The following is a 12154-nucleotide window of genomic DNA, read 5'->3' as shown; positions in this document are numbered from 1 at the left end:
TGCCTGACTGGTGTGGCAGTACAGCCCGGGCTCACGTAGTATTCCTCAGTTTCCACTCCTGCAAATGCCCATTGGCTTGCCAGAGCGCTGGTGGGAAATGCTGATGAGGAGGGGGCAGCAGCTGTCCCTGGGGATGGGGTGGGGGAGGGGTCGGCCAGCGTTGTGCAGACACAGCTGGCCCTCCAGTGCTGTAGCACCCAGCACCTGAGGATGGCTTGTCACACCTGAGTGGTCATTCTTTGTTAGCACTCAGGTGAAAGGGCACATGGTCGAGAGGGGCCAGTACAGAGGTGATGGGTCAGAGCTTGGTGGTCAGGCAGTTGGGGTTCATGTCCTCGGTTGCGCCCACTGCCAGCTAGGCGACTGTACAGTTGTTCTGCCTCTGTGTCGCGGTTCCTGCTTGGGCACGTGGTTGTAGCTCCTGGACTGGGCGGTCTTGGAAATTGCCTGGGAGCCTGGGCGGGTCAGTGAGCAGCTGGTGACGCTGGCCGCTGCTCTGCCGCTCGCAGCCTTCCCTGATGGTCTCCCGGGCCTCAGGGGAATGCAGGCCCAGGCGCCCAGGAGGGCCCAGCTGCCTTCGTGGTTTGATCGAGGCGCACCTGCAAGCCCTAGGGTGGGTGTGGCCTGGGGAAACCCGGGCAGCGCGAGGGGGAGAAGGGGCAGCTGGGGCCGGTGAGCAGGCTCCGAGAGTTGGGGGAGAAGGGGTAGCTGGGGCCGGTGAGCAGGCTCCGAGAGTTGGGGGAGAAGGGGTAGCTGGGGCCGGTGAGCAGGCTCCGAGAGTTGCCTGGAGTATTTGCAGGTGCGCAATGAGCTTGCGGTTCTTCAGAAAGGTGGAGGCCTTTGGGAGGCAGCCCACTCGGTCACTCCCCTTCGATTCCGACAAGCACCCCCTGCCCGGGGCCTGCATCAGGGGGAAGCTTCTCTCTGCACCAGGGAACTTGGTAGGTGAGAGCTCGTGTGTCCCAGCAAGGCCAGTGTGTTGAGGCACCTGTGGGCCCTGCCCTGGTGGCAGGGGCTGGGCCTGGGAGCCACGGGAAGGAAGTGAAGTCATTTTCTAATTCTGTGCAGAAAGGCTGTGGCTGCGAGCACACGTATTGCTGGTGGGAGCCTGGTTACCAGGGACTCCTCTAACTCCTGGACGCTGGCCTTGTGCCCTTCCTCTGCCCTCCAGCAGTTGAGCCCTGGGTCAAGGATTACATCATCTCCTACCCCCAGTGCCCTGTGGGCCCCGGGACAGGAGCTTGGAGGAGCAGAAAGAAACTAAGTAACACCTGGGCCCTAGGTCAGGGGAGAGCCGGAGCTTCCGGCCTCCCTTTGCTCTGTCTGCCCCTCTGAGTTCCCAAAACCTTGCAATTGGATCTATGTTTCTTCCCATTAAAGGGTCTGGTCCTGGCCGGGGACTGCCTTTGGTGAGGTTTGTAACATTTTATCCACTGGAATATTCATTTTTGTGTCTGTGGATTTTTTTTGTTTTGTTTTGTTTTTATCTCTGCACTCGGAGCTCTTTTTTGTTAGAAGGGTTTCAATCACAGATTCATTTTTCAAAAAGTAACCAACAGTAGCAATGTGTGTTCCTTTCAGGACCGGCCTTGCTAGTGTTATGTGTAAATAGGAGCGGCTATGAATATTTAGAGATTGGCAAAGCTGTAAAAAGAGGATGCACATATTTGCCTTGAGGAAATGAGTCTCCTTGGAGCTCTCAATGTGGTTTTTATGCGTTCCCTGTGTGAGGGCCCAGGCTGAGGACCCAGGAGGTGGGGCTTGTCCGCCAAACTGCAGCAGGCTTGGTTTATGAGCTTGAAGAATGTGACCGGAAGGAGATGACCAAAGTGAGCAAGGAGCACGAGGTTGTGGTTTTTTTCCTTTTCCAATTGCGTTTTGTTTGAACTAAAATCCTATTTAGTAAATCCCACTAATTGAGCTGCCCACTACGTACTTCGAACTTTAGATATAGCCCCTCATCTAATCCTTAGACCTACTCTTGGAGGTTGATTATTTATCTGATTTTAGGGATCAAGATACTGTAGCTTCGTGGTTGAATAATTTCCCTGAGGTCCCACCGCCAGGATCTGAATAGAGTTGGGATTTGAACACAGGTGATTTTTATCCTTGCAACTGTGTTGTTTCTACTGTGCTACATGTTCTCCAACCCGCCCCTGCCCACTGATACCCCTTTAAAAAAATGTTTATTTTTGAGAGAGTCTGAGCAGGGGCAGAGAGAGTGGGGGACACAGGATCTGAGCTTTTCAAAGTCGAATGCCTAACCGACTGAGCACCCAGGCGCCTCTCCATGTCCTCTTAAGGAGGCTTACTAATACAAGAAGAAAGGGGTAGGGTAACACTTATTGAACATGTACAGGGTGCTGGCTGCTTTGCTAAGTGCTTTACGGTTGGCTCTTGAACCCTTAGTGCTCATGAGGGTGGGTACTATTACCACCTGGGTTTCACAGAAGGTAGAAGGGAGGTGTAGGGGTATTCAGTGCCTTGCCAAGTAAATGGTGGATGGAGCTGGATTTCCTAAGGCAGAGGCCGCAGGAGTCCAGAGTCCGGGCTCCTTCCCACAGCATGGAGCCTCCATGGGCTCACGGTGAGGAGACTGTATAGGAGGGGTCTTTGTGGTCTGAGAATCCAGCCAGAGTAAGGGGCTTACATGCATGCGTTGGAACTCTTTTCAGTGGATTATCAAGTATCTGAGAAACATCGGTTTTGTGTAAAATTCTGCGTCTAACATGCTCCTCAGAGATCTTGAAACGTGTGACCTGCCTTGCTCTCGAGAAGCTGACATTCTGGTTTTGAGAGTCAGCACACACAGGAGGGAGCCAGCGCTTCAGGTCTGGGAGAGTTTCCCAGAGTAGGTGTTGGCGTTGTGGGAAGGGTCAGTTGGATGTGTTGAGGGTGGGGAGGACATAAGGGTGACAGGGAGAAAAGAGGCTAATGGGTTTGCCAGCCCTTCCTGACTGAGGAGGGCCTACGAGGCCAGGGTTGGATCTTAGAAATGGTGGCTTAAGCCACCTTGTGACACTGTGTGTGTGTGGGGGGGGGTGTGTCTCAGGTACATCTGGCAGGTTATCAGGAATGGATTGGGAGGGAAGGGGATGAGACTGGAGAAGGTCCACCAGGTTGCAAAGCTATTGTCGTGAGCCACTGAGCAGGAAAGGGTTAATGCTGGAACTTTCTTTAGGTCTTGTAATTCGATGGGCAAAGGTGAGTAAAGCCCTGAAGACAGGCAGGGGTGGCCCTTACTGATGGGGCTGAGGCTGGAGCGCAGAGCAGAGAGGAACATTTATCCAGGATCGGATGACTTTCATAGGCTCTAAGAGAAGAATGTATTAGTTTATCTCCCCTTCACTCCACAGGAATGCATTGATTTGCATTTTTATTAGAAAACTCTTCACCTTGATTTCTTTTCCTAGCTCCACAGAGTTCCCATTCATTACTTTATCATCGTGGTGAGATAAGCCCGGGTATGATCTTGAGTGTGGGGCTGTCAGGGGGAATTACCTGAAGGAGTTGGCAGTGAAGGTGGCATGTTGACTTGGGTCCACCACTTTATAAGCCGTGCTGGCAGCCCTGGAGACTGGCTTGTCTTGGGGGAGTTACCCAGATAGCAGGGAGGGTGGGAGAGGAAAGCAATGAAAAACTGACCAGGGGAAGAGCTAGTACGTGCAGCGCACTTGTGGGTTGTAATCATCAAAGGTCAGATCAGTGACTTTGTTGTTTCTCTCTCTGTGTGTACTGTACCCCAGCCTTTCTAATCTAATAGTAACCAACATTATGTTTTCGGATCTTGACCTAGATTGGAGCTGTACCCAGAATTTCTCAAGTTCTTAATTCCTGGAAATCTTTGAAGTAGCTCCTTCCAGGTCAGATGTCACCGAGGGGACAGAGGCTCTCTTTTCTAGCCTCCTGTCTGACTTCAGTGTCACCAAAGGCTCATCTCATTGCTAATAGTCCAACTTTTCATGCAGCAGTTGGGAGAGAGTGATTTGCTAAGTGGTTTCCTTGTATTGATTGCTTTAACGACTAGAAATGGGACCAAATTTGGGGATTTTGTCTTGCCAATGGAATAGGAAGAGAGTGCTTCCATGAGGGGGTGCCTCAGGGATGCCCCTGCGTGAGGGGTTGTGGATGTGGCTGCGGTTGCTGCTGACTCTTTGCTGACCTACAGTTGTGTCGTATGTTTATTCCCAAATGGAAGGGCTTATCACGATTGTTTCTTCTCATTTCTCTTTTCCGAGTTCTGCCCACTTGCTTTATTTATCAGTCTACCAAATGACCTGACTTGTCAAGGATTGTTAGTCCTTAATGGATGAGCTCCAGAGACCCATAGGTGTGGCCACAGTTGGTCTGACAGTGCCCTTGATGAGGTCTGTGGGGAACAGACTCTGTCCTCCTGCACCGTGTTGGTAGGACATTAGATAAAAAGATGCTGACTTGGAATATCTCCGCACCAGCACTGCCCAGTAGTACTTTGTGCCACGATGGAGATGTTTGCATCTCAACCGTGCAATATGATAGCCACTAGCCACATGGGGATATTGGACCCTTGAAATGTGGCTGATGTGTCTGAGGAACTGAATTTTTAATTTTATTTTGTTGTAATTAATTCAAATTGAGCTATATGTAATAAGTGGCTACCATATTGGACAGCACTGCTTGAGACCATGACCAGAGATGAACGATCACTGTGTTAGGACTTGGGGAGAAGTCTCATTGGGCATCCTTGTTTGCACTGGTAGGGTTAATACACTGCACACTCCAGGGGACATTAGTCTAATAGCACGGAATTGTGACATTGTATTTAAATGTTGAGAAGCAAACAAGACTTTAGGTCAGTTGGAGCTAGAGTAGGCAAGGGAGTTTCTTAGAGGAAGATGGCATGTTTGTAGCTTTCAGGTCTTCTGGAATAATGTCTAGGCAGCCATAAATGTTCTGTTTACTCATGCCTTGGGGAAGTAGTGTGGTATGGAAGACCCCAGGCTTGGGAGCCTAGTAGATCTGTGTGAAGATGGTGGTCATTTAAGCAAGCTAAGTAGCTTTCTGAGCCTCAGTTTCTTCACCTGCACACTGTGTATAATTGTACCTCAAAGAGCTGTTAACTTATACAAAGTACCTGGTGTCTTGGTACCTAGCAGGTTCTCAATTAATGTAGGTATTATTATAGGAAATAGGATTAGCATATATTTACATACTGAGGCTGCATGTTGAGCCTGAATTTATGCTCCTTTCTATCCTCTGAAGAAGGACACCTGTCTTTTCAATACCTATTGAGCTAGGAGTCCTGAACGGTTGTAGAGAGTCTAGAAAAGACAAGGGCGTGAAGAGGCAAGTCCTACACAGAGGGACCCTTGAAAATTTGGGAATTGTGATAAATCAGTTCATCTCCTGAGTCAGCAGTAAGGGCTCAGGTTTATTGGTTGCATACTGCAGTCTTCAGAACTCTGGACTTTATTCTCCGCACCCCGCCCCTTCTGGAAGAGTAGTCACGAGTTTACAGCTTAAACACTCTGGGTTTCAAGGCATTTATTTGCATGGCACCTTAAATACCTCCTGGAGATGGTTTCATGATCATTTCCTTATCTGCATTCTCTGTTTACTTGAACATGAGGTTGATTTAGTATCTTACAAGAACTGAACACTGTCTTCCAGACATCATTAATCTAACCTTTCTTATCCAGCATAAGTGTGAAATTAATCAAAAAGGAAAGGGAAATTAATAATATGCTGGTATTCACAATTCATCAGGAGACCTCACAGCAAGTATGAAATTAACTTCTCCAAATTAATACACATCAACAAATTAAAGGTAGGGAAAAGGATTATTTATTATTTAGGAAATGCTCCTTAATGCTTCCTGCTTTGGTAATTAGTTAGGTGATGGGTGTATCTGGTGATAAGACCGTTGAGTTTTGTGGTTACCTTAGGACCATAGAATGCATTAAATAAACCCCACCCCCTTCCCCCAATTTACTTAGATAAATGAGATACAGCTGGATGGCTAATATGTACTTGTTTCATGTCATTTGGAAAAGGTGTCCCCAAACACTTGCAGTTTTGATCTCTATTTACAGTAAGCTACATTTGATCCTGGGTTCTGTGTGTCCTTGTTATGACATGCGGTATGATCACTTTCAAAGGATACTTTATTGTGAACACATTATGGGAAAGAATGAGTGTTATAATTATAACTCTCGATTACAGCTTTTGCTGAGGTTGATAAAGGACAAGCTTCTGTTACTGGATTGTTCCTGTAATTACTGCAGAAATAACAGGCAGCAGTCACCTTCCATTAAGGGCGGGAAAGAAGGATCCTTACTATTTAAGTAATCACATAAGGTGCTGAATGAATCATCATCAGCCTCATCATGAGGAATTAAAAATAAAAGGAACAGCTGACATCATCCTATAGCAGGTTTTATGGATGCGAGAAATGCCAGATAGTTGAAGGAAAAGAGCTGTGTGTGGTGATGCCAAAGCCCATGTGTTAATAGCCTATTGGAAGTGGTTCGTGCACACGAGCATAGGGGAGGGGCAGAGAGAGAGGGAGACACAGAATCCGAAGCAGGCTTCAGGCTCTGAGCTGTCAGCACAGAGCCCGACGCGGGGCTCAAAGCCACAAACCGTGAGATCATGACCTGAGCCGAAGTCAGATGCTTAACTGACTGAGCCACCCAGGTGTCCTGGAAGTGCTTCTTAAACTTGAGCTAGCATCTGAGTCTCCTGGGCCCCAGCCTAGCGGCTCCATTTCAGGAAGGGTGTGATGAGGTCTGAGATTCTGCATTGCCAGCTTCACAGATGATTATGGTATTGCTGGTTTGAGATGGCATGTTGAGAACCTTTGGGCCAAAGGACAGAAACAGGTGTAACTTGGGGAAGGTTCAATTATTTTAATAATAATCTTGATGCTGGGGCATCTGGGTGGCTCAGTTGGTTAAGCCACTAAGCATCTTCTGCTCAGGGCATGATCTTGTAATTTGTTGGTTCAAGCCCTGTGTCAGGCTCTCTGCTGACAGCTCGGAGCCTGGAGCCTGCTTCTATTTCTGTGTCTCCCTCCCTCTCTGCCCTTGCCCCACTTGTACGTTGTCTCTCAAAAATAAATAAAATAAAATAAAATAATCTTGATGCAAAGGCAAATTACTCTTAGGGATGGGATGCAAGCTTTTCAAGGGCTTCTGCTCTTCCTGACTTAGTGAGCCTTAAAAAACAGATGCAAACCTAAGTAAGTGGTGTCCTGGCTCTCCTGGCTCACTGTCCTCATGTTTTGGTAAAGTCTTGGATAATTTTTTAAAACTTTTTTATTAAAACATTTTTTAATGTTTATTTAATTTTGAGAGGAGGAGAGGGCAGTGAGGGAGGGAGACACAGAATCCAAAGCGAGCTCTGCGCTGTCAGCTCAGAGCTGGACATGGGGCTCAAACTCACAAACCACAAGATCGTGACCTGAGCCAAAGTCGGATGCTTTACCAACTGAGCCACGCACGCACCCCTGCATCTTGGATAAACTTTGATGGGTACAAATATCTCTAGAATTCAAATTACTGATGAAGTCTCAAATTGCAAGGTTTGAATTTTTTTCTTATTTGTCCATCAAACACGTTTTACTTGGGGACCATCTGGAGAAGAACAGTCATTTTAACTAAGGGGATTCCAAGTTCCAGGCCACTGAATCATTGTTGTTGTCACACCTGCCTGGCAAAATAGCTGTTAGCAAAATGAAAATCTGATGTAACAAGCATTACCAGCGGCGGTGGTTCCAGGCTTCTCACTGGTTCTACTAGAACTGCCTTTTACTATCCTGGGAATTATTATATTTTCGCAGTAGCAACCACCGCAGGAAGAATCGCTGAGATTTGTGGAGGATTCAGGGCCTCTCTCGGGTGAGAGCGGTGCTCCGGCTGTGCTGTGTTAGCGCGGATGGATCCCACTGCCATTCTCTGAAAGACCCCATGATCACCTCTGTTCAGACACGAGAGAATGGAGCCTGGGAGAGCCACTTGGCCGCTCCTCACACAGCTTGCGAGGGTTGGATTTCTCTCTTTGAGTCCAGGCAGCATGAGCAATGTGGGGCACATTTAGATTGGACTCTATTTTGGGGGAAACTCTCAAAGGCATTGTGATGAGAGGCCTCCCTGCAATGGAAAGATGCTAGAAGGTTTTGAAGTATGTTCGACCCAAATGTATTTAAGGTTAAGGTGTGTAAGCTGTGATGTCAAGGATCATTTTAGATCTTTGTACCTGTGCCAAATTTCACTGTGTGGTGAATTTAGCTGCCCTGCCCCACATAAGATGAAAGCCATTTGAAGCCAGTATTGCCGTTATGTGTGTTGTTCTGTTTTGTTTGCTGTGAGACCATCTGATATTTGATCAGGAAGATTGAATGATTAAAGCTTATAAAAACATGCTTGTGATTTGTCTCTCATGGGTACCAGTAGGTACATCTTCTTATTCAAAATGTTTTCTGTAGGGATGAAGCCGTATACTCCCTTCAACTATTTTCTCACATGAATACATGTACTGGGTGATACTGGTGCTGTCCACCTTGGCTTATTAGCCTCCAGAAAAGGAGACAAGGAAAGACTGCTTTGAGCTATGTGCATGGGTGTTTTGGCATCATGATTCTGGGACATACAGAGACATAGTTGATAGGGAAGAAGATGATGAAAAGCTTGAGTGTAAACTTGACAAGGGGATCAACCCAGCAGATTCGGGTGCAGAAGGACATGAGGAGTGAGGAGGTGTGAGACCCCTAGGTCTGGAATTGGCCACCATCGTCATGTGTTATTGGATCCAAAGGAGGTTCTGTGGAGGTGATCCTTGAACGTGGAGGGGAAGGGAACAGGAGGCAGGAAACTTCATTGCAGACTCCTCATAGAATGCCGACCTAGAGTGCAGAGTTGGTCGTGTAGGTCGTTTGCTTGTGGGCCATTTATAATTTCTTTTATCCAAAATAACAAATGAGGGGCACCTGGGTGGCTCAGTTGGTTAAGCGTCCAACTTCGGCTCAGGTCATGATCTCACAGTTTGATGCGGGTTTGAGCCCCGCATCAGGCTCTGTGCTGACAGCTCAGAACCTGGAGCCTACTTCAGATTCTGTGTCTCTGTCTCTGTCTGTCCCTCCCCTGCTCAGGGTCTGTTCTGTCTCTCAAAAACAAATAAACATTAAAAAAAATTCAAAATAACAAATGAAAGGGGTAAAATGTTGGTTGAAAATGGGATTCCAGCTTTTCCTGGCTACTTTTCCACTGAGTGTGTCTTCTGTGATCACCACCTATTCTTTCTAGATTGAAATGAATTCCCATGATGCTTTACAAATGCACTCTTAATTTAGGTGTAATTAAGAAAGGGAAGAAAATCAAAGCATAAGTCCAAGAAGAGAGTGAGGGAGCCTATTAATGCCCACAAAACAAACCTGTGCGTGAAATCTTGATGAGAGCTGGGGAGTGCTGCTGTTCTAAAAATGTGGAAGGAGAGGGGCATCGGGGTGGCTCAGTGAGTTAAGCGTCTGACTCGGTTTCGGCTCAGGTTATGATCTCACAGTTTGTGAGTTTGAGCCCTGCATCGGGGGTTCTCACTCCTCTCTCTGCCTTTCCACTGCTTGTACTGTCTCTCTCTCTCAAAATAAATGAACAAACTGAAAAAAAAAATGAGGAAGGATAAAGGACTTCCTTCCATGTTTTCTTGATCTAGACAGCCAGCTCGAAATGACTATAATTTTTCATTAATGTTACATATTTAGCTCCTCAGCAAATGATCATTTAACTTGAGTTGAACATGAAAGCTTTGCTGAAGATAGGAGTGAACGGCCTTTTGGTTTCATGGTGACCATGAATTTTGCTAGGAATAGAGCCAAGGGTAATGTAATGGTTTTCATAGGACTTGGGGAATAACTTGTCTGATGCTTAAGGAGAAATTAAGATTAAGTTCTTATTTAATATGAACATATTGAAGAAAAATTCAGATTTGAAAGTATTGAATTTTTTGTGGGGCAAGGACAGCACATGAACATTAAAAATTTTTTAAAAATGTTTTTTAATTTATTTTTGAGAGAGAGCGTGAGCAGGGGAGGGGCAGAGAGAGATTGAAACATAGAATCTGAAGCACCTCCAGGCTCTGAGCTGTCAACACAGAGCCTGACACAGGGCTCAAACTCATGAACGCCGGGATCATGACCTGAGCCGAAGTTGGCCGGTTAACTGACTGAGCCACTTAGGCACCCCACATCATGAACATTTAAAAAATCTTATAGTCTTAACAGCTCCATCCCAGCACTCACTTGGAAAATTGCCCTGTAATGCACCAGTTGAGATGTTGATGAAAACATAGAGAAAAGACTAAAAGTAAGCTTTTATCATTTAGGTCTAAGGCACGTAGACATTCATTTTGCTAGCTTTTGCCACTACACGTGATTGAAGGGGTTTTGATATTGACCAAAATGCTCAGGATTGTTTTCTTAAAGTACATCTCGATGACTGGACTTGGTGGAATTAGCTTCTTCTGTTTCACAGTATTGCATCCTGATAAACTGTTCATTCACCTCAGAGCTGTGTCCGAATGCAGAGTGCTATAAAAAGGAGGCCACATGTTCACTGGCATTGACAGAGTTCTTTCTAACCGTCCATCTTTTTTATTTATTTATTTATTTATTTTTTAAATGGTGGTGGAGGGGCAGAGTGAGAGAGAATCTGAAGCAGGCTCTCTGGTCTCACCACAGAGATGCGGAGGCTCAAACTTAAGAACCATGAGATCATGACTTGAGCCGAAGCCAGCCGCTTAACTGACTGAGGCACCCAGGCAACCCTAACCTTCCGTCCTATTTCAGTAAACATTTTTTTAAATTTCTATCCAAGCTAGTTAGCATATAGTGCAACAATGATTTCAAGAATAGATTCCTTAATGCCCCTTACCCATTTAGCCCATCCCCCTCCAACAACCCCTCTGTTCTCTACATTTAAGAGTCTCTTATGTTTTTGTCCCCTTCCCTGTTTTTATATTATTTTTGCTTCCTTTCCCTTATGTTCCTCTGTTTTGTATCTTAAAGTCCTCATATGAGTGAAGTCATATGATACTTGTCTTTCTCTAATTTCGCTTAGCAGAATACCCTCTAGTTCCATCCACGTAGTTGCAAATGGCAAGATTTCAATCTTTGATTGCTGAGTAATACTCCGTTGTATATATACACCACATCTTCTTTATCCCTTCATCCGTCGATGGACATTTGGGCATTTTCCATCCTTGGGCTATTGTTGATAGCGCTGCTATTCAGTGAACGAGTCTGAGGTAAGGCAGCTGGATGGAGGTGGTGGGTTTGGAATGACTGCCAGTCGAGCCTCTGCTCCCCAGTTGCCCGGTGCACGGGTTGCTCAGAGATCGTTGACACATGCACAAATGTTAATGCCACGAAAGGTAGGTGTATGCCGTAGACCATGTAACGATTTTGATGTAAAAGATTTTGATTTAAAAAATAACCAAACTCAGGGGCGCCCAGGGGGCTCAGTCGGTTAAGCTTCCAACTCTCGGTTTCAGCTCAGATTGTGGTCTCACTGTCAATGCAGAGCCTGTTTGGGATTCTCTCTCTCTGGCCCTCCCGTGATGGTACTCTCTCTCCCTACCTCGAAATAAATACTTAAAAAAAATAACCAAACTCAGACATTTTGTAGCAGAAAATGATGCATGTTCTTCCATGAGGTTCTTCAGGGGTGGAGCGGTTGCTTCGTCTTTGAATACTTCTGGGCAGTCAGCTTGAGGACAGGTCCATGCAGCATGGTTTTAATGTTTTCCTCCCTCCTCCTTTCCCACTCTCGCCTTCCCTCCCTCCCTGTTGAACTATTTCAGTTTTACTATTCTCCAATGACAGATTCCAGGAATATCAGAAACATGCAGTATATATCTGTTAAAGGACATGTTCCTCCCCCCTTTTCTTTTATAAAGGAGTATTAGGGAAAATACTAGCTTTATCAGAAGCACATAGATCTATTTCTAAAATACTTTCCACTTTTTTTTCCTTCTTCTTCAAGGTGAAGTGGCCACAAGTAATCTGTTACATTTGAATGAACAGGCTTGGAATTCAATTGGGTTTATCTTCTATTGCAAACTCCTTAGTTTTTTGTAATAGAGCTATCGATTTTTAAAATTGCGTGTCTACATATACTTGGGA

General features: G+C 46.0%; 1 protein-coding gene across 1 annotated transcript in view; it reads left to right on the top strand.

The window, feature by feature from the left end:
- MGAT5 (alpha-1,6-mannosylglycoprotein 6-beta-N-acetylglucosaminyltransferase) overlaps positions 1-12154 on the top strand; it is a 336674-nt gene that overhangs the window by 35448 nt on the left and 289072 nt on the right. The window lies entirely within an intron of this gene.

This window comes from Suricata suricatta, chromosome 3 (assembly GCF_006229205.1).
Source record: "Suricata suricatta isolate VVHF042 chromosome 3, meerkat_22Aug2017_6uvM2_HiC, whole genome shotgun sequence".
In the NCBI taxonomy this organism is placed as follows: domain Eukaryota; kingdom Metazoa; phylum Chordata; class Mammalia; order Carnivora; family Herpestidae; genus Suricata; species Suricata suricatta.
Note: the sequence above shows the minus strand (reverse complement) of the source record. Positions and strands in the feature narration are given on the sequence as shown.